The sequence below is a fragment of the Parasteatoda tepidariorum genome, chromosome 5 (assembly GCF_982258835.1).
Source record: "Parasteatoda tepidariorum strain Cologne lab strain chromosome 5, Ptep-v5.0, whole genome shotgun sequence".
NCBI lineage: Eukaryota > Metazoa > Arthropoda > Arachnida > Araneae > Theridiidae > Parasteatoda > Parasteatoda tepidariorum.
In genome coordinates, this window is record NC_141759.1 from 55,113,531 (window position 1) to 55,139,709 (window position 26,179).

The 26,179-nt window shown below is 30.2% G+C and overlaps 1 protein-coding gene across 2 annotated transcripts in view; it reads right to left on the bottom strand.

The window, feature by feature from the left end:
• LOC107439425 (thrombospondin type-1 domain-containing protein 7B) overlaps positions 1 to 26,179 on the bottom strand; it is a 524,453-nt gene that overhangs the window by 408,811 nt on the left and 89,463 nt on the right. For both annotated transcript variants that reach the window (XM_087163956.1, XM_087163957.1), the window contains exon 2: positions 1,792 to 1,849. The gene's annotated coding sequence lies outside the window, so the exon portion shown is untranslated. The remainder of the gene's footprint in view (positions 1 to 1,791; positions 1,850 to 26,179) is intronic.

Below are 26,179 nucleotides of genomic sequence, written 5' to 3' on the forward strand. Positions count from 1 at the left end.
CGTGAGGGAATGATGCGAAACACTAGGGACAAAGTTTAAAAGAGTGCTGTGTTAATATTTTTATCAGAAATTAAATTTAAAATTGATTTTCTGAATTCTATATTTCAATATTCTAAAATAAAAAACACGAATTTGTAATTTTTTTTTAATAATTTCAGAAGCAATTTTTTTCTTTTTATAAATCAACAGTGGGGACAAGTGAGGGAATGACATATTGGTATATTTTAATTACCTAATATAAATAATAAATAAAAATTGATAATTTTATTTTAATTCTTCTGTTAGCCTGCATTCTGAAGGACACTTTCCCTAAAAAATTTTTTTTTCGTAAATTGTAAAACAAACATAAATTTGTACTGAGGACATGACTGTTTTTGTGAGAATGACCCATATATACACCGAAGAGCCATTACATTTATGACCACCCTCCATCTATAACAATGGCCTCGCCCAGGTTTTCATGGTTTCTCGTTCAGGAATAATGTTTTCATGGGGCACATTAGGACCCATAATCCTCATAGAACAATCCCTGACGTCTGTAAGCTACTTGAACATAGTTACAGAACAGGTTCACCCATTCATGGATAGTTATAGAACAGGTTCACCCATTCATGGCAACAGTTTTTTCCTGCGGGGGATGGTGTTTACCAACAGGATAATGCACCATGTCATAAGGGTCGAATCGTCATGGATTGATTCGAGGAACATTCCAGTGACTTTCAAGTCACATCTTGGCCCCCAAATTCACCTGACCTTAATCCAATAGAGCACTTGTGATCCTACTTGGAAAACCAAATTCGTGCTGCCACGCTACCCCCTCGCAATGTGAGGGAATTGCAGGACCAGTAGGTGAGCGCTTGGTACCAGATACCTCAGACTACCTATCAGCACCTTGTGGAATCAATGTCACGGTGGGTGCTAGCAGTTTTGAGGGCTAAAGGTGGTCCTACTGTAATGGCTCTTCGGTGTATTTCGCTGATGAGGTGCCAAAAACTCTGATTTTTCTTTATTCTATCTATTAGCAACACTGTAATTATAACTCATTTTGTTAGGTCGCCTTAAGTAACAATTTAAGTAGAATTGAAAAATTAAATATACGTTACATATTTATTTAGTTTCATTTTATAGATTGTCTTAAGCAATAATTTAAGTGGTATGGAATATATAATTATACATTGAATATTGATTTAGAATAATTTTGTATTTTCATAGAAATAAGTGGAGGTGATCTGAAAAGTTTATTTGTTCTATATAAGAGGAAAATACAATCGTTTGATATCAAAACTCTTCCCCGCGTGGTATTACCGAGTTATGAAAATTTGAGTGTATATAGATTAATCCAAAACTCAACATTAAAAAAAAAATATGACGCCTTAAATATTTGATCGGACATGTCGTAAAAATTTCCCGTTTTGGGTTAGACGGAATAAAGAACGTCGTAAATTAAGAGCAATTAATTAATTATCCTCTTTTATCCTTTTTCGTTTAAGACAATAAATTAAGAATAAAAATAAATCGCAATTTAATTTAAAGCACGTATGGCATAGGAAGAATTAAAATAGTATAAATTACATCATGAATAGCTCAAAATAAAACCAATTACGTAAATTAAGTTTATTAACAATTTACTACAGCATTAATTCCAATAATAATATTTTTAAGTAAAGTACAAAACAAAATATAGCAACTTCGAAAAAGGAATAAACTGTAAAAGAGTATACAATATTACCTTATTTATCTAGAAATGAAAAAAATGTAGTAATTTAAAGGAAATAAAAATCTATTACTTACGTGCATTCCGTTGATTGATAAAGCTTTCAATATGAATCACATAATTCTGATTATATATCTGAAGAGAAAAAAAAAATTACGACTGAATTTATACCCATTTTAATAATAAAATATATACATTCTGGATGTGACAAATTCCTTTAATTCGTCCGAAAATAAATTATAATTTAAAACTGGAATTTATAATCTTATATTTACGTTTTACTATATTAACTATATTATGTTCTGACATAAAATGTTTTATTAATTTAATTTGCAGTAAAGAGATTAAACAGTTTAATAGATTTTGTTTGTATATAAATTAAATGTTTAAAATATATTTATATTTTAAATTTATCTTATAAAAAAATCCGGATACACAGAATAGAGGTTTTTGTTAATTTTATTTGTATAGAGCAACATGAATTAAGGGTTGGACAATTATCTAATCCTAGATATATTATATGAGAAAGATAACTTTTGAATGCTAGTTAATGTTTCTAAAAGAACTATTGTTAAAACTTTGACAAAAGATTTAGTTTAACGATGTCTTTTTATGCATAAAAGCTTTTCAATGTTTATCTATCAAGGAACATTTATTAAAGTTATGAATATATATCATTAAAATGCAATTTTTATGCGATCGTAATTTTCATAGTGGAAAATGTCTGTTAACTATCTTACGATAATTTGTAGCGAAATACAAGAAATACAAAGAGTTCTGAAAACTTTTCAGGAAACTAATTGTTCTCTTTTATCTGCTCTCTAAAGCTATATGCTGTTAGAAATTTCTCGGAAAATTTTTTAAATAACAATTTATTTTATTTTCATTTCACCATATCTAAACAAAACAACCAAATAACCATAAATAATTTTTTCAAACTATTAAATCTGAGAAATTTTTTTTTTATTAACTGCTTTTACCTAAGACGGTTGAAATCCAAAATAACCAACTAAACCCATCTAATGAATTAACATAGCTCCTGTCAGCTCAGTACATATTATAGGCTAGAGCAGAGGTCGCCAAAGTGGTCTATATAGACCCCCATAAATATAATGCAAAAATATGTAAGACTTTACGAAATAGCTCAGCCATTTATGATAGCATTTCCAAGTTCCTATATGGTTGAAGCGGGTTTCAGTCACGTAAATTCAATCTTAACGAAGAACAGAAATAAATTAAATGTGGAGTTTCGAGGGGATTTAAGATTGAAATTGACCAATTTTGAACCCAATATAACAAACCTTGCAAAAAAAAAAAAAAAAAAAAAAAAAAAAAAAAAAAAAAAAAAACAGGCACACCCATGTCATTGATTAAGAAGCAATAAATCCGTAGTTACTTCACTTATTATTTCTACTTACTTATAATTACGTATTATTTCATAAATATTAAGGTATTTATATTTCGAAATTAATATATTTTTAATAAAACTATTGTTACACTATGTACTATTACTTTAATAAAAGTTCAAAATCATAAAATAAATGTACAGACACAGTATCTAATAGAGTTTTATTTTAATTAGCAGAAAATTACTTTTATGGGGGTCGATGGAGATTTCAAAAAATTATGTAGGGGTCGATGATGAAAAAAGTTTGGCAACCCCTGGGCTAGAGGGCTAATCTATCAGTCTCATGAATGAGAGAACGGGGGTTCGAGTCCTAGAATTTACACCACACTATATTCTCCATTCCTTTCAACACATAAGGAGTTTGCAGTGTCCTGTACTATCCAATGTCTTTACTTAACGAAAATCCTAGCTTCAGCGTCCAGTTAAATTTCTTTTTTACGGTTTTGAAACCATGCTAGTTGTAAATGGTTAAAAACTGTTTAGTTTTGTATTAATAGTTTTATAACCATGCTAGTTGTAAATGGTTTCAATACCGTAAAGGCAAAAAATGTTCTTTACCGTAAACTTTATGGTCAATTAGAAGGACAGACTGCTGTCTGGTATTTCCGACAGCAGTCGGTAAATTAAGTCGGTTGAATTTTTAAGATTAAAAATTCTAACAGTGTAGAATGTAAGATAAAGTGATAAAATTACATTCAAGCTAAAAAGTGTCAGCAATTTATTTTTTAAAAAAAAATTTCCTTAAATATAATTAATGGTAATCGTATGATATCGTAGTCACGCTAACTATCATACGATTCTTTGTAGCGAAGTACATGAAATGCATTAAGAAGTACAATACACCTTTCAGAAAATTAATTCTTCTTTTTCATCTACTCCGTAAAGCTATAGTAAGTAAAATATTGTCATAAAATTACATTTCAAAATTAAAAAATTTCGAATTTTTTTTTGTTGTTGATCCTTAAATATTATTAACGGCATACTGCAAGGAAAATTAAAGGAGATTGTATTTTAAAGATGTTATAAGAAAAACTATAAAAAACATGTCGTTACTATATAATTTTCAATACATACCATACGTGCTTTCTATACATGCTTTCAACTCATACTATACTAACTTTTTCTATTATAGTATTTTTATAATTAATGAGTTACTTAGGCAACACCAAATTATAGCGTAACTTAATAAATTATTAGACAATCGAAAAATGCATTTTGACTTCATTAACATGTTACGTTATTTTCATTAAAATAATCGCCGCTGAAATTAAAGACTCTGAACAATAAAGTTCTGTGACATGTACTGAAATCTGTCGGCTTGATTAACTATTTAAATATATTAGACTCCCAAAACCCTCAAAGAATAACTGAATTATAACTAGTTAAAAGCTATCTAGTTTATTAGACTCCCTATTCTGAGAGTTTTAATTGTCAAAACTGAGTGAATGAGTAGTGAATGTAACTTAATGATGAAAAAAAACAAAACAAAACTGACGAATAAAATCCACATCAAACACAATCCCATCTCTTCTGCTCAAACAAAATTAACAGGCAGGCAACCACTGACTAGGTTTTTTTTTACAGTTTGTACAGTGCATTACCTAATTTAACTCACACATGAATCGACGCGCCAATTAATTATGTCACTAATTACATAGATGAGTACAAGGCCTAATCTGATTTCCCCCCTTAATGCTAAAGGAAAGCATTTGTAAACCTTAAATCTAAAAGCTACTGCTTCACACAGGCAACTCGGATCATCACTGTTCATTAACAGATACAATAAAAGTCCTCTTTTATGTAACAAAGATCCACTAAAGGGAACCCAGCTGCTAAAATTACGACAGTTCTTTTCCGCTAGGTAAATTAAATCCGACTAACAATAAAGTAACATCGTTAAGTACATCCACTCTGCTGTCCCATTGGATAATTAACAAAGGAGAAGTATTCTAATTGGTCGCCTCTTGATGGATTTCGCGTCTCTTTAGGTGCATGTGCAAAAATTGCTCTCATGAATCGTTTTGAGCCCTTTGAAAATAGTGGACTTGAAGCCTTTTGTCTTAAAGAAATATGTAGTGTTATGGACCAAACTTTTCGCCTCATTTAACATGAGGAAAATACCAAGGAAGGCGAACATAAGGAGAGGCGAACTATGCGAAGAATGTAATTTCAGAGACTGCTATTCTCTCTTAACTTAAATTAAAAAATAGTTAGCATGGTAATTAAAGCACAAAAAAAACATTAACCGCTTAAAAGTTCAAGTTTATTTGAAGGCCTGTGAAAAAGAAAATGTGTAAAAAATAAATAAAATGTGGAAAGATAATTGAGATTTATATACTGTTAAAAGTGTAAGCTATGCTTAGAATGCAGTTTTTTTGGAGGCTTTCAAAATTGAAAATAGAAAAAATAAATTAAATATTTTTTAAATTTCATAGCTTAAAATTACTTCATGACAATATTACAATATTATTCAGAATCATAAACCTGCATTACAATTAAGTAAATTTAACAAGCTAAAATTGCTTAATGACAATATTATTATATAGAATCGTAAAACTAGTCATGACATTTAAGTAAATTTAATAATTAAGTAAATAGAATAGGGTAAAATTACGTAATGACAATATTACTATTCAGAATCAGAATAGTAGGTATTAGACTATATATTAGACTATTATATAGTATACATATTATATAGTGTACATATTATATAGTATAAGTAGGCTTTATTTTTTATACAGTAATAATTTCTTACTTGAAGATTCAAAAACAGAGAGAGATGTTTTATTTTATACTCTCAGAAATAAATCTCTCACTTTTGACGATTCAGCAATTCTGGAGCAGCATTTTGTCAATTTTGAGAAACATTTCGTCACAAAATCATGTGATTTGTGACGAAACGTGAACTCTCACAAATATGACGAAAATATTTCCTCAATTCGAAACCTCTTGTAAGCTTTGATATTGTTAACTAGAATGAATAAACAAGAATAAAGACTAGACAATCGAAAATAAACGGACAGAAAAAGGAATAAAGACTAGACAATCGAAAATAAACTAGCGAATTACACTGACCGGTTTGTATGGTTGCCCAGAGGTTGACCTCGTGCAAGAAAGTTCGACCGGGAAGTTTGGATCCGGAGTTAGGTTCCCTCTTCGGGCATGGGTTGTAATTTAATCTATCTGGACTTGTTATTTCAGATCGCCTATATTGTGCCCACGTTGAAGTGATTATTAAAAAAAGTTAGATACATTATGTACTGAATTTTTTACAAAATTTTGAATAAAAATAGAATGACGAAATATTTCTTTTATATTGACGAAATGTTTGCTAGAAGCATATACTAGGAAACGGTTTCGTCAAAAACGAAGAAAGTTTCCTGATAATTGAGTATCCATTTTTTACAAAATTTTGATTTTTAGTTTTATTTTAATCATTAATTTTATTTGTTAATTAGTGTGAAATTATTCCAATCGAATCTGATCATTGTTTTATTCTTTTAATGTTTATATATCTGATGCACATAATAAAATGTTTCACCCAACATCATGCATATTTTGCATAATATGGTGCAGTGATCAAAATTTTGGTCTGAAATTTTCGTTTCGGGGCGAAGTGTTAAAAAACAGATATTTTATAATTAATGTTTTTGTTTTTGCCAAGGGTTCCTATTTTTAATCAATGCCAGTACATAAACAATCAATTATTATGTAATTATGACAAAATTTCAAAACTATAATTAAATATGCTTCTAAATTTTCCATAATTTATCTTTGGAATTACATTTATCTTTTATTATTACCATTACTATAATTTGTCATTTAAGCATATTGCCATAAAGACAACACAATTTCGCTTTTCTTAGTGTCTTAAATATAATTCAAGTCTTGATGACTACATTAATTACCTTTTTATTATACTCCGAAGAATTCGAGGGATTTATTACGGGAGAATAACCGTTTTTCACTTTTTACAGAAAATTTATCAACGGTTCTCGATATCCACTAGACTCCATACTTACATTACCGCTGAAGCTTTTACACAATTAATCATTTATACACCGAGGGCCTTAAAGCTTCATCACTTTAGTGGAAGGTTAATTTTTCTTTCCTGATTAGTGCCCATTTATTTCGGAAAATATATTCCTCTTTTGTGTAAAAGTGATTAGTCAGTGAAAATATGTCGATAACATTGGATTATGTTTCTAAATGTTGTAGTGTTTGACAAATATTTTAAACAACAAATAATAGTGATAAATATTTGTATGTAAACATAAATTCAATAAATTATTTGTACGCTTTAGCTGTCAAAATTGACAGGATAATTACACTTTTGGCAATCTCAGATATAATTTAGCGTATGTGTTTTCTTATGTTTTTGTTTTTGGATAGTATGATTTTACAGGGAATTTTATCATTAATACGAAAGGGTAATTTTTTTCCTTTGATTTGTCCCCAATCGCTTTGAAAAATTTATTTCTCTTTTGTGCGAAAGTTATTAGTTAGTGTAAATATATCGATAACATTCAATTATATTTCCGACTATTTCACTGTTTAAGAACTATTTAAAACTGTAAATAACAACAATAATAATAATTTGAAATTAAACATGGATTTATTACTTTATTAGTTCGTTTTAGCTTTAAAATTTTTCAATATAATTACGTTTTTGGCAGTTGCAAACGTTATTGTCCGTATAATTTTTCTCATTTTTGTTTTGTTTTAGACAGTATTGTTTTGTAGCACACCTTATACATTTTTAGACACATATTTTGTTTTTGAATTTCAGATCTAAACTGGTATTAACTTTTTACTTCATACCCTCATGAATTTCCGTAAATATTCTTCCTAGCGTTTCCATTGTTCTTCCTCTTCCTTGTGCTTCTAGATTATACTGATGTTGCTAAATTATATTTAAATATGTTGATAAATATTACTGATTTTTAAAAAAATTATTTCTCTATATAATTTAGACAACGTAATGTCGAGGAACGCTAAGCAACTATGCAAAACTATGTCGGATTTGAAAGCAATAAAAGTATCTCTTTTAAGCAACACTCCCGCTAACAAAGAATTTATAGAACACTCCACGAAATCCTGATTTAATCATTCTTTAAAATATTCGGAGATGAGTCTAAGTAACGATCATAAATTGTTTTAAATTGCACTTCTACTCTCTCCCATTTTCGAATGTCCGATTTATCTTAATAACAATTCTTTTTATTAACCCCTTAACTGCCGCTGGCGTATATATACGTTTCGGCCAGACGATGCGTTAACTGCCGCAGGCGTATATATACGCTTTCCCGAAGTACCATGCTTTGCATTGCGCTGCTATAAATAGAACTACACCCCCTGTTTCAGAATGCAGTAAAATGGCCTTGAAAGTGTTTGTTTTGCGAATTTATTACTAATTTCGGAGGAGGGGGAATGGGAAAAGGATGTTATGGAAAAGTGATATTGTATTTATTAATCGCTTGGTTGTATTTATTTGAGTAAGGTCGGGCTTTTTCTTTTTTCGCTTTCGTTTCCCGTATGTATTTGGTGTTTTTTATTATTTCCATCAACGTCTTCAAAGAAAAATGCATCGCGAAAATGTGCTGTTTGTTCAAGAAAAAAAAATCCAAAAAAAATCCCGCTATCAGTGCGATGAATGTGATGTTGGTTTAGGTGTCCAACCATGTTTCAGAATTTATCATAAAACAGCTAAGTTTTAACATCTTTTATATAGTATTTTTATTATTTAATTTAAATTTTATATTTTCTTTCTTTCCTTTTTCTTGTCTTGTAAAAGTAAACTGTTTTTAAATTGCAAAGCGTGCATCATTTTCCCCCACCAAAACACCGTGTAAGAAAGTGCACTTGCGCGAAAAACGGAGGCACTGGGGAGTGAATCACGTTAATTTTACTCGGCAGTTAAGGGGTTAAGTCATTCTACTGCATTTCAAATGCATCTGAAATGAAATGCATCTTGAAATAATGAGGAATAGTAGCTGTAAATCACGTGCCATCTGGCATAATAAATGCCTTTAAGATCATAAGACCGAAATAGGGAAGACTTCATATACTGTAAAAACTGTGTATGAATATCTCTATTAATTTGATGATGAACTACCCTAAAAATGTTCTTTTTTTTAAAAAAAGTTAACACCGAATCGAGCTTTCACATACAGTTTAAAGGGTGTATGAAGGTTCTTAACACTGAAAATGCAAAAAAGTGTACACCAAGATCAATCGCCTTTAAACCATACGTTAAAGATTTTTTGCTCCCGAAAACTACAATCTTAGCTCGTTTTTGAGCCGTGATGGCTCGAGGGGTAGAGCGCTCGCTTTGCTATGAGGTCAATCGGGTTCGAATCCCCACAATGGCTGGTCGATACGAATTCCGCACCCGACTTGTACCGACAGCAGTGCTAATGTAAAAATATCCTCAGTTGTAGAGGAATCATGGGTTAGAGTTATCTTGCCGTCAGGCTAAGCGAAGGAGGTTTTCGTGGTTTGCCTTTCTTTGTAACACAAAAGCGGGTTAGTTCCATTAAAAAAAGTCCTCCACGAAAGCAAATTTCTCCCATTACTTGAACCAGAAGTTCCTTTGTATTTTGGAATGGGTCCAAATTTACAAGGCTACGAAGTTGAACATTAGTAGTCGTAATCCTAAAATTGGGTCAGCAGTTCCACGACGGTTATGAAACTTTAAAATGCCGTTTTTTATTGAATTATTTTCTTAACAACAATTTTCAGAGATGCTGTATGACTGAAATTCTAACAGAATGCGTAGTGTATAGATTTCTAAAACTCGTGCAAATGAAGTTTCGATGCACATAGGAAATTTTATAAACATAACTTTCATATTTTACTTTCTATACATGCTTTTAACTCTTTTTAATTTCGTCTGAAATTGTTACGAATTACTGTCCACTCGAATTGACGATTATTTGCTGTTTTCACTGTTACTTTACATCCTCAGAAGATGGCCGTCAAAAATATGAACTTCTCTTTTTAGTTATGTAATAATTATGTTTATATTTCAAATCTCCGTAAACTGTATTAAATAATTTAATAATGTATAAATTCTATCCGCTTCTGCTCTGTTAAGCCTACTGCTCTATTAAGCCTAACCAAATAGTTCTTAATATTCCCTCTGCTATGCGTATTTTTCATTTACCAACTCTTTTTTTTTTTAAAAAATTAGTGTATGTATGCAACCTAAATTCTTGATTCCTGTTTTATATTGTCTCTTAAAAATAATTTTATTGATTCGCATGTGTGTCGTATCTTATTAAAATTATAAATTTTCGAGTTATTAAATAACAAACAGTGTGGTAGGTGGCGACTACATTGCATCATATTTGTTTTATATAAAGCAAAAAATTATTAATTTTTTATCACTTTTATTATTATTATTATTTGTTTGAAATAAAATCAAATTTTATTGCTAATTTTACCAAACCGCTTTGGTAACTATTGCTGGGCATTTTGGCGTTCCTATAGGTTCTCATATAGCTATATTCCAGTATTTTTAACCATGTTTTTTTTTCCACCTCATTGTTGAAAGTTTCATACATCTCTGTATCATCTGCAGGTTCATAGTAGGGGAGAGTGGGGTCAATTGCAACATTTTTTACTTAACTATTTTTAACTAACAAAAAATACAATATATTATTAGTAGTATATTAATTGACAGACGAGTAAAGTAGACTATCCTCTACTAGAACAAAAATAAATACCTTATTTTAAATGTTTTTATATTAGTTATTAACAATTTTTGACTGTCGTGCACTTGTTACAATTGTCCCCACTTACGGGGTCAATTGTAACGGTTCATAAATTCAACTAAAACATAGTTAATTATACATATTATCATAGTTGTGATATATATTTTTTTATTGATCAAAATAGTAGTGATATTTTAGGAGTAAAAATAATAACGAGCAAAGACGTAAAGGGTTAAACTTTTAACTTTAAGGGGTTAAAAATTTTAATTTATGCTGTGAAAGGTGACAAATAAAATAATGCACATGCAACATAATATAAATGATATAGGAAACTAATGGTGGTTCTTAAAGAGTTAAGTAATGGTTTGTAAACATAAGATTATTTATTTTCAGCTGTTACAATCGTCCCTTTACTTATAGTTACAATCGTCCCAAAGACACCATTTCAGCTTCATTTGTTAAAAACAATGCTAGTTAATTAACAAAACTAATCTTTTTTTTTGAAATGTTAATTAAGGTGTCCACTTACATATTTGGTTAATAATTTTTATTTGTTTAAACAAAATTACTTTGTTACAATATAATATTCTAATACCAGAAAAAGTACTTACGTAGCGTGAAAATATCTTTTGTGATGTAACTCTTTCAAAAGTACATAAAAATGGTTGCCAGCAGGGGTGTACATGAAGATTTATTAAATACACCATGTGCGCCGCCTAGGAACCAAATCTAGAACCCGACACTCGAAATTTTTTTTGCTCTGTTTTAATCGTACCATGTTACAATTGACCCCACTCTCCCCTGCGAAAGAAAATAATCTTTCGCAGTTTAAATTTAACTCGAAACTGTATCGAATAAAGTCCAACTATCTTCAATCAAAACATTTTCCTTTTTTCATATTGAAGAAAAATACGTGTCAAAATGACAAGAAGCAATCAGCTATTAAATTCGACGATATTGCTAGATGAATTTAATTCCGCAAAATAAATAAATAAGTGAAAAATAAAACTTCTCTTTTATTCAACACAGATGCCACCTTTAATACCAGAAGTGAGTTTTGAAAATAAATCACGGAATAAAAGTGTCTTTCTTTTTTAACCCTCCAGCCTTCGAGAATTGGATAGAATAAAAAGTGCAATGTTATTCCGCTCTTCGCGAACTTTAACTGAATACCCCCTTATATATTTTGACGTTCGCTATTCCGCGGGAAAAGGTTGATAAAACGGAACGATTTGATATAATGCTGGGAATCCTCACTTTATGTTCCAGTTGTGGAATGCTTCTCTTGTAAAATGTAATTGCTCGAACAATTTTTGTTCCTTTTATTTTCGAAAAATTTATCTGCCTGAATTTATTAATAGCTGTTGAAATGTTTATTTCGTTTTGTTCTATGTTATAGGAAATACTGAGTAAAATTTCTTAGCTCATGTGAATGTGCATTATAAAGCCCTTGTCACTTTTGGTATAGCGAGATCAATATTCTAGAGCAGGGGTTTCCAACTTACATGAAGCCGGGGGCCACAATTAAAAACACAAATCAAATGGCGGGCCGCAACTTTATCAAAATTTTATGCAGGATTCTTTTATGTTTGGGGGAACATTAATATTATAGTTAGATTTTTACCAAGTTGCACAAAACAGAAGTATTGAATTACAAATTAAAATACGAAGTAGATTTTTAAAAATATTTAATTGCATATTAAAAAATTCCGGTTACAATAACTTTAATGTGCACCCATGTATTAAACAATTAATGCGCAACAGATATGTAATTGTTAAGATATAAAACTTTAAAAAAGTTGGTATTAAAACTTACATAGTAGCACGCAAAATTTTCAATGACTTATTGATAACTTGAGGTTTGTTTGCTGACCAATGACTTGAGGTTTGTCTGCTGCAACCACCAGAGAAATGATATTTGCATTTTAAATTTAAAAATGTGTGTGCAAATATTTTCGTCCAAAATGAGTGGTTTCAAAAAGTTTAATCGGAAAATTTCTTCGAGAAAATTTATGATACACACATGCTAAATTATATTCACAAAATACAAAAAAAAATTAAATAAAAAAGAGCAACATACACGATTATTTTTGTATTTGAATAAATATTTTCTTGGATGCAAAACCTGAGAAAAACTTTTTTTTTACCGTTGGTATGATAAATTTCACAGAAACGAAGAAATTAGGTTTCTATTAACGAGAAAAGTATTTTAAACCCATATAGATTTCTTTATGAAAATTGCCCACAAAACAATTACAACGCGGGCCACACAAAAAAGCTCCGCGGTCCGGGATGCGGCCCCCGGGCCGCCAGTTGGAAACCACTGTTCTAGAGTATCTTAAATGCATTCGAACAAATTTGATTTTTAATTTCATAAGTTATTAAAATGACATAATTCATAAACAGACTCATGAAAGACAAATTAATGGATGCTCTATAAGGTTAAAATTAACTGAAAAATTCATGTTACATATTTGTTTAACTATAATATACTTTTGTTTTAGTATAATATCTTTAAAGCTTCCAAATCTATTTTAATTAAATTTATTTATTTTATTACCTTCCTTGTTTAATTAAAGCAGCGGATAATAAATATTATTATGATAAAATTGAGTTTATTAATCTAATGATTATCAAGCTTTTCAATGTTTTAATAATTATAACTCCCACGTACAAGTTTCATAATTCAGACTCCTGTTCCAAATTTATTTACTGATTTTGAAACAGTTAACTTTAAAATTTATGAAAAACAAATAAAAATATATGTTGAGCAATTTAAATTTAAATTTTATATCATCACGTTAAGCTAGGAGAATTGTTTAAATTTATTTTATTTGACTTTTAACATCTTAAACTTGACTTAATACAGTTAATGGCAATTTGGCTCAAGAACGATTTTTCTTTATCTGAAATTTCATATGATTTTTACAACACTTTTTGGCAATCAAATGAAAGTAGTTACTTCAATTTAGAATTAAGTTCTTAAATCCGTCATTACTATACACATACCAGCTGTTCCAAAAAAATCTTCCTGACCGAAAAGAACTTCTGCACGGATAATATAAATATAATATCGGACAAATACAGGATATGGGGAAGAATCTAATATCTGCCGCTAAAAGCAGAATTTTTATAGTTAATTTCAGCTACACATACATCAATGCTCAGAGAACTTCAATTGATTTTTCAATTTATTTCAAAATAGGAATTTTTTCTCTAATGGACTTCCGCTAATTCGATGTCGTCACTGGTTGAAATGTTCTCTTTTAAAAACATTGAAGAAAGATGAGGCATGAATTTATAGAGATACTCGCGAATTTTAATGCTGGCTCGGCAATAAACCGCAACGCAGTGCATTCATAATATTTTATTAAGTTATTTCCTCAAAGTTCTTCTTTTACGGGCTAAAACTATGACAGTATTTAACGAAAAACGGAACAAAAAATCATTGGTTAGCAACCCTGGAGCCACGGTGACTCAGATAGGTGTCCTAAAAGGTGCCCCAGGTTCGGAAACCCATCGGTGTCTGGTTGATACAAATTCTGCTCCTGAGTCACACAGATGGCAATGTTGATGTAAAAATATCCTCAGTGGTAGACGGACAATTGGTTAGAATCCCCTTGCCTTAAGGCTAAATATAGGAGGTTTTCATGGTTTTTCTCTAAATGTAACGTAAATGCGGGTTAGTTTCATTAAAAAACCGTTCATAAAAGCTAGTTTGTCCCAATGCTCGATACAAGAGTTCCCTTGTTTTCTGAGTCGGGTTCAAAATTGCATGGCTACAGAGTTCATAATTGATAATCGTAAACTTGGAAATAAATCGACTATCCAACGCCGGTTATAAAATAAAATAAAATTTGTGACCTTCAATGTGCATACTTTTCGTCTTAAATAATTTCGATAAGGCATCAAAAATGCATATTAAGGTCAGTCACTACGAAATACCCTCCTTAACGTAATACAGTTAAATGCTGTAAAACATTGATATAACAAGTACGACAGAAGTCCGCTATAATGACAAATTTACAAGTCACCGCCAAAAATCTCATATTAAAGAAAGGAAAATTCTTTTTTCATAACGAGTAAAATTTACTACACAAACAAAAACAATTTTATCAAAATTACAATATTGTATGGTAATAATATTTCTAGTAAAAAAAACGTAATTCTTCTATATATAATGAAACTAAACTATGCGGTATTTACACCAATATTGGTTAATTTTTCTGTTCATATGGCAATGATTCACCGAAAGTTCTAGCTTTTCAAATTTATAGTGCTTTTTACCATGCAACGAATAAAAAATACGAAAGTGGAAAGTACATTTAACAGTGTGGTTCCAATGCCATGCTCTAAGGTATCATTTTAAAATTACCAAATTTTTTCACATTTACCAAATTTAACACGCATTATAAAAACAATATTTTTTTGTAAACGTTACCAAAACCATTACCAGAGCGTTTCGGTTGAAATTGCAGAGCTTTTAGGTGTTTATAAAGAGCTAGGAACACGGTAAAATTTACCATAATCCGGTAGTTTTGACCATTCTTTTTTTCCTCAGTGTGGTCTTCTGCTATTGAGACAAGTTTTGTTTTTCCAAGAAAATAAATTGCTGTTTGAGTCTAGAATTAGAGGAAGAAAGATCGAAAGAATGTATTTTATTTATAAATTATATATCTATTACATTGTAAATTATTTCTGGCATCATTTTGACATCACTTCCCTTTAATTCCTGTTAAGCCTATTAACCGTTCATATTTGTAAAGAGACGTGTGGTGATCAACGTCCAAGTTATCTTCCTCTTTCCAAGCAAAAACTTTTGCAATTTTTCGGAGACTTACTATATACGAATGACCATTTGGCTACTAACTATGGAAATAAACATTGAGTGTTATCAATAACTTCAGAATCTATTGCATTTAATTATCGTATTATTTGCTTGTAACGACAAGCTCACTATAACGACAATTCCATTTGCTCGTTTGAGCTTGACGTTATATCAAACATTTACTGTGCATCTTTATTTACATGACAGTTTCTTCTAAAACTACATAAAAAAAGCATAGCGGAACATCACGCCTGTTTTCCATCATATCATTTGGCAGGGCGCACGATGTTCCGTAAAGTTTCAAATTGAACATGCTTACTTTGTTGTCGCATTATTTCCCATTTTATGTCAAACTTTTTTATCATTCAAGTAGACAAAAAATACTACTCAATGTAAAACGAAAGTACAAAGAAGAAAAAAGTTCAAACTTTCTTAAAAAAAAAAAAAAAAGTTTGAAAGGGAAGGGAAAAAAAATACAGTTCTCTTTCAAGAGACAAAGCATCGTGATAAAAGAAATGTTAGGGAAATATTGAGAATTTATCTTTTCTGAAACATGAAAGAAAAAGAAATGGGATTACCTTACTTATTTTTCATTTTCTTTTTCAGAGTAATAATGCAGTTATTTTTCTTATCCTTACTGAATCAGAAGGTTTCAGGACTCATAGCGACATTTTTTTTTAACAAACGGAGTGATACTTATTTATACTGATGGTGACGTTTTTTTTCTTTTTACATTTCGATTTTTCTGATTCGTTATCCAATTTTGCCGGGTAATATATTTCCAAGTTTTCTTGCAAGGGTTTGGAAAAAAAAACTTAATCCTGTTGTAGTTTTTCAATATGACAGGGTTAAAATTTTAAGCAACTTATTCTCACTTGGGTGTGAACTTTTTCACTCATTAAATTCATTTGGTGGATTTTACGTTAGTACACACAAAGAAAAATCGATACAATATTGAACCATAAAATGTATTGAGAAAAAGTATTAATCGAAGTAAGTAGGAACTCTATTTACGTCGCATTAAAACAGCACAATGGGCTATTGGCGACGACGACGACGATAATGCGACGACTGGGAAACATGCTTGAAGATGATCCATAGGCATGACATCGCAATTTTGATCCTCTACAGAGGGGAAGGCCCCGCCTCAGGGGTGAAAGCGAGACGGAAAAGAGGAAAGGCTTGTAGTAAAACCATTTCAGTTATAGCTAGTTTTGGGGAGGAGTTTACTTATTCTTTTTTTAAATTTTTCAACAATATCTACTTTATCTTGGAAAAGAAGTAGTTTTATATATATGCCAGAATTATAAAAGAAATCTTGATAGTTACAGATATTTCATTTTTTTCGAATAAAATGCTGGAATGTAATATGTTTTACGCACCAGGTTTTTCTCTTTTCCGTCTTGCTATATAAGGGCTTTCACCCATGCCCCGCCTGCCTTGGTAGTTCGACTACCTTAGCGCAAGCGAATTTAACAAGAACTGATACCGCGCACCCTCGGTCCAAACGCATAATGATCAAAGTTTGACTTCGGTGTTCTACTGGGATCCGTGTCTTTACGATCAGTCCACTACGGAACACGTTATGATCAAAATAACCAGAATAAGATAAAATTTACTTCGTTTTTTGCTCTTGGGAGACACTAAAAAGCATGGTAAATATTACAGAAGAGCTTTGGAAACGAACTTTTGGTAATATTAACAATAAAATATGGTTTTTTATCATCGTTATAATTAAGAAATATATTATTAGAATACGAAATAATCAATAGTCATTTAACTTCTATCTACCATTTAAGTAAATCACAATCTTAAATAAACAATAGAAGCGTGAACAGCTTATTACTATTCCATTTGATAAAAAACATAGGCATCAAAAGGTTTAAATTACCAAAAAATGGCGAAATGAGTGACAATTTTTTGATAGTTTTGATCTGTATACTAAAGAGCATAACATAAGAAACCATTTGTTCAAGTAATTAATTTTCAAGTTTTAGTTTGTTACTAAATCGATGGTAATAAGAACTATAATTTTAAAAAACGAGAATTTTTGATAAACCGTTACCATAGCAAACGGTAAAATTACCAAATGAATGGTTTAAATACCGTAAATTTCGATTTAATTATCGGAACTATGGTTTCTTTTACCAGAAGTGTCTCAACCAATGAAAGTATGATACTTTTGCTGGATTCTTTTTCTCCGTGTAAGGTACATAGAACCATATTTATCACTTTACTTTACAGCAGCCTTAATCTGATACCTTGAACCATATTTTCAAGCAAATATCATACAATAAAATGTAAGATGATTTAATTTTTTCACGACAGTACAGTGACCCAATTAAAAAAAGAAGAAAAACTACTTTGATAACTTTTGATATAATGATCGGATCTTCACGTTCTCGGACTGAATCTTAATGGATCGAGGAGGTGACCTCAAATATGCTAATTAATTAGAGAAAAGATATTTTAAATTACGAAATCGGAAACAAAAACTTACTTTATTTGAATAAAATGCTAATTTTTTTTTTAAAAAAATACGACTTTTTTAAACTTTGTATCAGATACTTAAACTTGAATTTAAGAACCTGACTTTCTTCAAACTCTATTTCTCAGAAACTATTCAAACGATTTCTCTCAAATTTCGTATAATGTAATATAAAATTACAGACTTCAAAATTATGCAAATAGTTCAAATTTTTTTTCGATCATTATTAAATAAAATAATAAAAAGTAAATGAATATTTAGTGGTATTTATTTCTTGCATGCACCTTTAGACAAAAGAATTTTATAGTTGTGTGCAAAATTTTTTCAATTCGCTTAAAAAGCTTTCGAGATATAGCAAAATGCAGAAAAAAATTTCATTAAAATTAAGGGGTACAAATCTTTGACCCCTTTCCTGACCAACCTATATGGACCATATTTACCATATTGAGGGTACTTCCTATATTTTGGAGATGAAAAAATTCGTCTCAGTTGAAAAAAAATTGCTTATTCATGCTTATTCAGATACAAGAAATTTTTGTGTTTGATTTCGTATCTTAAAATATCGCCTACACTAATTAGTTAGCAAATTTGAAGTCTTCTTCTCCAAACATTAAGATTGAGTCCTAGATTGTGAAGATCCGATTATTAGTTCAAAAGTTATTTATTCAGGGTTGGTTTTTTTCCTGCATTTTATATTAGTTCATATGAAGTTAATAGGCTCATGTTGCACTAATATTAGTTATATTAGTGCAACATGATCCAAACTTCTTAACAGCATAGATACAATAATTTGTTTAATTTTTTAAAATTTGAGTGATTGTTGATAATACGAGGGTTGCTATTTATATTTCTGGCCTTGGCAACAGTAAGTGTTGCTAGGCGACCGCAGACGATTTTAATCGAAAGTTTGATATTTTTAAGCATAAATTCAGTAGACGATTTACCATTATAGCTTCATTTGTGTTGTTGACAGTAAATTGAAAAGTTCTTCTCTTTCAAAAAATGGAATTGAATCGTGAACATTTTCTGGCCATTATTTTTCATGACTTTCAACGTGGATTGTCAAGACAAGAGTGCTTCGATGAACTTAATTCTTTATTCAGCGATAAAGCGCCATCCTACAGCACTGTAAAAAATTGGTATAACGAATTTAATCGTGGTCGATGTTCAATCCTGGACGAATCCCGTGCAGGTCGTCCAAAATCCGTTGTTGTGCCAGAAAAGATCGATGTTGTGCGTGAACTGATAAAGCAAGATCGTCATGTGACATACCGTGAGATAGAGGCGTCTTTGGACATTAGTATGACTAACATCAATAAAATATTGCATGAACATTTGAGCGTAAAAAAAAATTTGTTCGCGTTGGATCCCGCACAATCTGACAAACGCTCAAAAAAAGGCTCGTGTCGATTGGTGCAAGGAAATGTTGGAAAAATACGTTTAAGGTACATCAAAGGCTGTGTATAACATCTACACAGGTGACGAATCATGGATCTATGCATATGAGCCGGAAACAAAACAGCAATCAACTGTATGGGTCTTCCAAGACGAGGCAAAACCAACATAAGTTGTTCGTGGAAGAAGCACATAGAAACAAATGATTGCCTGTTTCTGCGGCATTAACGGTCATGTGGCAACAGTGGAGTTAGAGCAACGCAGGACGGTCAATTATGAATCGTACACGACCATTTGTTTGCCAGAAGTCATCGGAGAAATTCGAAAAAAGCAAAAGAAGAGGCGAATCATTCTTCATCATGCAATGCGAGCTCTCACACATCGACTCAAACAATGGCATTTCTGACGGAGCGAAAGATCAATCTGATGGGTCATCCGCCGTACAGCCCTGATTTGGCACCCAATGACATCTTCTTATTCCCACACATCAAAAATAAATTACGTGGACAACGATTTTCGACCCCCGAAGAAGCGGTTGATACATTCAAAAAGCATGTTTTGGAGTTACCTCAATCTGACTGGAAAAAGTGCTTCGAAAATTGGTTCAAACGCATGCAAAAGTGTATTGATCATCATGGAGAATATTTTGAAAAACAATAAAACCAATTTCGATCCTACATGTTTGTTTTTTCATTATTAGGCCAGAAATATAAATAGCAACCCTCGTATTATAGATACGAATACACAAAACGCTTAAATATTTTAAATTCAAGTACGAAGAATGTAGACGCACATTGCATCATTATGTCGGGTTGTTAAGCTGATTTATGCTTTGTAGGTTGATTTTTTGTTAACTTTATAGCATAATAGGGTGCAGTATGAATAATATATAATTTAACTTAATAAATTTTTAATTCAACTGTGTATATTATGATCCAACATGTAAAACGTTTAAAAAAGTATTTGGTGATCGCGAATTTGATTAAACGTAAGCTGTTTTTTTCATAAACCTGAAAATTTGAACATTTTTGAGATTTATCTGGAATATAGTCGGCTGTAAGGTTTAGGTCAGATGTGTAGTATCAGAAAAAAAAAAGATTTTTCAGCACCTGGCATTCGAGAAAATCATTCCAAAAGAAAAGCACTCTTCCAGGCAACTTGGAAAATCTGATCATTTGAAACAAGCTTCAACTTCTACTTTGGATTTTATCGTACTTTAGGAGTTTTGCTGATAATTTTTTTACACACTTTAGATATATTAAGTTAAAAATATTAATTTACTTACGTAATTTTATTAAGACACTAAAGCAACAGTTCCCAGAAGTTGAAACCCTAGAAGTTCGTGAGAGACGGAGATTCGCAAAGTTAGAAATTTTTGTAACTATATTTTGATTATATTTATATCCAATAGACAATCAATAATTAATTTACCGTTTCAGATTTTCGTATTTAATTATTTATGCAAAATGTCAATGAAAAAAGTCGCTGCTTTACAAAATTTTTTTTCAATATTTTTTATATATCGAATAAATAATGAAAAGATTAGGTATTAGGAAATTCCATTTAATTTTATTACTTTAAAACAAATAACAATTATTAAATATAAGGAATTAAAATATAAATGAAGCAAAACAATCCTAACTATTTTGGCTATTATTTTTCTGCAACTACAATTCAATCCCTGCTATTAAAAATTTGACTATTGTTTTTAATTTTATAATTAATCAAACGTGTAGTAAAAGTTTCAACATAAATTTCTTATACAAAGGATAATTAAGTATGGTTTTTTTATTAATGTTAAAATAAAAATAGTTTGTGTAACATTTTAATGCTTAATATGCTCTTAGTATCTTAATTAATTTCTTTTTTTGTTAAATATTCTTTAAAAAAATCAAATTGAATTCTTAATGAAAGAGATGCATTGCCAAATCAAAAGCTTGCTATGTTTGAAAAATTAATTGTCTTGAAAAGTTAATACAAGTCGTTTTTTTTTAATTTCTTTTCTACTCAACGCGAGCAATTAGTAACTAAATAATAGCGCAATTAGTTACAAAATTATTAATTGGGAAACCTATTTTATTAAAAAAAAACATTCGAAATGCAAACATACTTTCTTACACTAAATATTTGCAACGAAGTTTTAGCATTTTCTTTTCTTTTTTTAATAACAAACAGTACCTTTTAATTAATTACTAACAAAGTAAATACAAATAATAAAAATTCTAAATAATTAAAATGTTGAATGCAGCAGAGCCGTAAATTGATATATACAGGCGTAGAGATTATTTTTAAAAGAGAGTGATAAAAAAACGTACGGAAATTATAAAGGTTCATTTTCATCTAATATGCTGCCAATGTATATAAAAATAAACAAAAATTAAATATTTTGAAAGATACAGAATGATTTTTAATTATTGCTCTCGTAATGAGTATTTTAATTTCATGCGTAATTAATTTTTTACTTCGTCATATTTAGATATTTCAAATGAGTTTTTCTGATATGCATTTTTCTTTTAATCATTTGAACTGGTTCACATTTCAAGTAAATCTGGAAATTAAATACTTTAAGTCATTCAATTTGAATTTAGTTTTATTTATTAAAATTTTAAACAGTTTCATTTTTAAATGTTGGATTCAAACCAGTTTTAATTCTTTTGTCTCAATGAGCAACAATGCGAACCTATTCGTTAAAAATGTTCTCCTATTTGTAATTACTAGAAGAGATACGTATTAATTGACTATTTAAATATTTTGAGTTTAAAATAAAGTACTCTTTAGGCAAAAGGAAAGGGACTTTGATGAACAATTGTTTAAAGATGTTGAACATCTGAAATCCATTAATGAATGCGGAGCATTCTATCGGGAAATTAACCGCAGTTGATTGGACTTTAAACAGACCTCTAGTCTATGGAAAGACAAATATGGGGAAATTATTACTGATAAACAAGACATTTTAAACTGACGTAATGAACATTTTAAAGAACTTCTTAATGAAAATCGGAGTATACTTGGTGTAAATGAAAACAATAACTGGAGAAGGAGATTTGACTTTGAACTGTACAAGATTTATGATCAACCTGATATTATTAAATTCATAAAAATAAATAAAAGGAATTGGATGGCCCACGTGATTCGAATGAGTGATGACAATACAATAAAAAGATACTGATTTTTAGACCCACTGGAACAAGAAAATGGGAAAGGCCGCGGTTGAGATGGGCTGACTCAGTGGAGTCTGATTTTTTCGCAATTGATGAAAAGAATTGGAGATCAAAGGTGAATCAGAAGTCGTCATGGAGAAATCTTCAGAGGAAGGCATTGGCTCACATTGGGCTGTTTGGCCAACTATGATGATGATGAATGTATTTAGACAATGATAATAAATAAAGGTAAACTATCAACAAGCTCTATATAAATCATCACTACTTTCTGCAAATTAATTATGTTAATATATTTAGAGTTATTTTAATTAAATCTTAATTCATTTAATTTTTTGATGTTCTTGTTTTCCAAAAGTATGCAACTTTTGAAAGGAGATTTTATATTGTATATGGTTCTAATATGTAATAAAATAATTACTATTATGCACAAATAAATATCTGCACATAATAGTAATGATTTTAGAACATACGATTGGTAATACAACTTTTATACTGTACAATAAATATTGCACAGTGTATAAGTTGTGGTTTATTGTTATTACACTTCAAAGTGTTGTTAAATCTTAACGCTAATTATTAATAAAGCTTACTCTAATGTGCCTCTCGATGGTAAAAAAGGTTGTGTTTTTCTCAGCTCTGTAAATTTGGTGATTAATTATTGTATATTTAAAGCATTTAACTAAATTCTTGCATAAAATGATGGTAAGACTAATTTAAAACGAGAAATAAAGGCTTTTCGACCATTGTAATTTTTAAGGCAGATGAGTGTGTAGCTTCAAAATATTGACAACATGACAGTTTATTTACATGAAATGCATTGGAAAATGTCTTCTTGTGAACTTAAATTGGTAAACTGATCCTATCAAGTAAGTTTCAATCCTCTTTAATCATTTCGTAAGAATATTAATCGTGGTCTATTATTTACTAAGTAATTTCAATCTTTTTGTCAGATTGAATAGACAAACTACTCATATAAACTGTTATGAAGTGCCTGCATGTTTGTAGTAGTAAAATAAAGTTGTTTTTTACTCTAAATTTTACATTAATTTGCAAATTGTAATAAATAATTTATGTAACTTCATGGAACTCTATGTCCCTCTAATTTTGAACCTAGCACAAAAGAAAAGGAAACTCATTGATCTATTATTGGAGAACTTTAAGAGTTATACAAATCTGCATTTAGGTTACATTCAGAGGAAAACCAAGAATAGAGGAAACTACTTTGCACCAAAATAGTGCTGCGCTAACCCAAGAATATTCTTATACACTATTTGGGGTGGAATGGATTTGGTTTGGTGTCATAATTTTTTGTTGTATTCAGAAGCATTAAGATTTACAATAGTAAGATATGATACGCATAAGAGTCAAAGTTATTTTTACGATGCAATATTAGCTATGAATCATTAATTTGGAATGCATATACATACATTATTCTTAAAATAAAATTTGCTTGTAATTAAACATGAGCGTAGACCAGAGATAATATAAAGGCGAGTACAAAATAAGTTTAGCACAACGGAAGCCGATAGAAATTATACAAGATAAAACGACTTGATACAGTTGACAGAGATTTAAATAGTAAAATATTATTATTCCAATTACACAACTTATTCAAACATATATTTTAAAGTCTACTTCTTGTTTTGGTTGAAAGTTGATGCATAGCAGTGTCGAGGATTTCCATTTGCTCACGCGAAGTCATATTCAAATGTAAACAATCTACAGCGATATTCAAAGCTCGCCAACATTGGTTTTTTTTCAGCAATGAAGATAAATTCTTATTAATATAGAAAAATTGAAGTAAAATCGAATAACGAGTAAAAAAAATTTAATTAGCAGAAAAAATTAAATTAGTGGATTAAATTCAACCGAATTTTTTTTTCACTTTCTGCACTTAAAAGTGTTAATTTCCGCAAAGTTTTGCGGCTTCTAGTCGATACGTACATTTTAGAATCTTGCAACAATAATGTTAAACAGTGCAAAATATTTTTTTCGTATTTTTATAATCATTCATTATAAGCTACAGAAGCATTGCATTTCAATAGAGAAAAAAAAAACAATGTTGACAAGAGGTAAAACGAAGATTAGGAACATCATCCTAGATTACATCTTAAATCGATACACTTTCATACTTGTTGAACACCTTAATCTCCGTTAGCCCTTACTTATTATTTGACCAATTTATCACGTATCTGGTGACCGTAAATAAGAAAGAAAAATTTTCCCTTTTCTCTCCCAAATCTTTCAAGAATCACGTATTGGTCATTACCGTTACTCACGGCCAGCTTGTACTATTTTCTCTCGCAATTTTCCCCCCTATTCTTTTGATTCTATTTATTTGGTCATAAGGGTACGAGGAGCTGGCGAATTTTTGTGACGCTGGACACGCTCTTGGCGTCCACTTTTATTTCTTCTTGGCGTTCTCTCTGATATCTATCTGATAAGTGTGATCTATATCCTAATGTGATACGGAGTAGAAAGATTCTCGACCGCAGGTTTAGGGTATTGAATATCGCGTCACGTATCCACTTTGGAATGGTTGGTTGTTTTTTTGGAGGTACGGATAATTTTGTCATGGTTGTAATCTTAAAAGTATTAGCATCTAATGATGATTGCTCTAGAAGAATTTGCAAAGCCCTCTCATCGATTAGAATACCATGGTCTTTGTTTTCCAAGACAAAAAGGGAATTAAGTTTTCATGTTATTTTCAACTTCGATGGCAATAGTCCAGGAAATTGATTATTTCACCTGGAAAAAAGGGCAATATTTTTGTACAGTTATGTTTTTTGTGGTTCTGAACACGAATTCGCATTTTGTGTCCTAAATTTTTTTCTGTGTACTATTTTTTTCCCAAGAAAAACTGAAAAACTCAGTTTGTTTTTTGGAAATATTTTTTTTTTTGGTTTAAGATATAAAATTTCTGATAGCATATTTGAAATTTTGAGAAAATTTTCCACAAATTATATACCTGCAATGTTTCCTTGGGGTAATGAATAAAAGAATTAGGAGTAGGAATAATAGCGTTTCTCTCAGCATTTTAATGAAGAAAAGAAAGAGGAGAATAATCAATAGGAGTTTGAAATCTAAAAAAAAAAAGCTATTTTGTGGGATCTAGCAATACATAAAAAATATGTTCACCCCTACAGGGAGTATTTTCTCTCTACCCTTCAATAACTATAATTTTCCCAAACCTTCATCATTTCCATTTTTGAGTTTTTGCTTATCTATTTTAATATTTATTCAATTTAAACTTCCAACAACACTCATGTAAGTTTACCTATCCTCCTCAATTTATTCCCTGACTCTGCGAAGAGGGTTTAACCCTTAACCCCCACACTTAGCGAATAATCACAATTTTCATAAGAACTTTCCTAAAACTACGAATTTTGCTCACTTTTTTTTTTCAATTTTCTCGAAAATAAAGTTTGGAAAGTGAGGTTTCTCAAATTTTTTTTATTATTTATAAATAG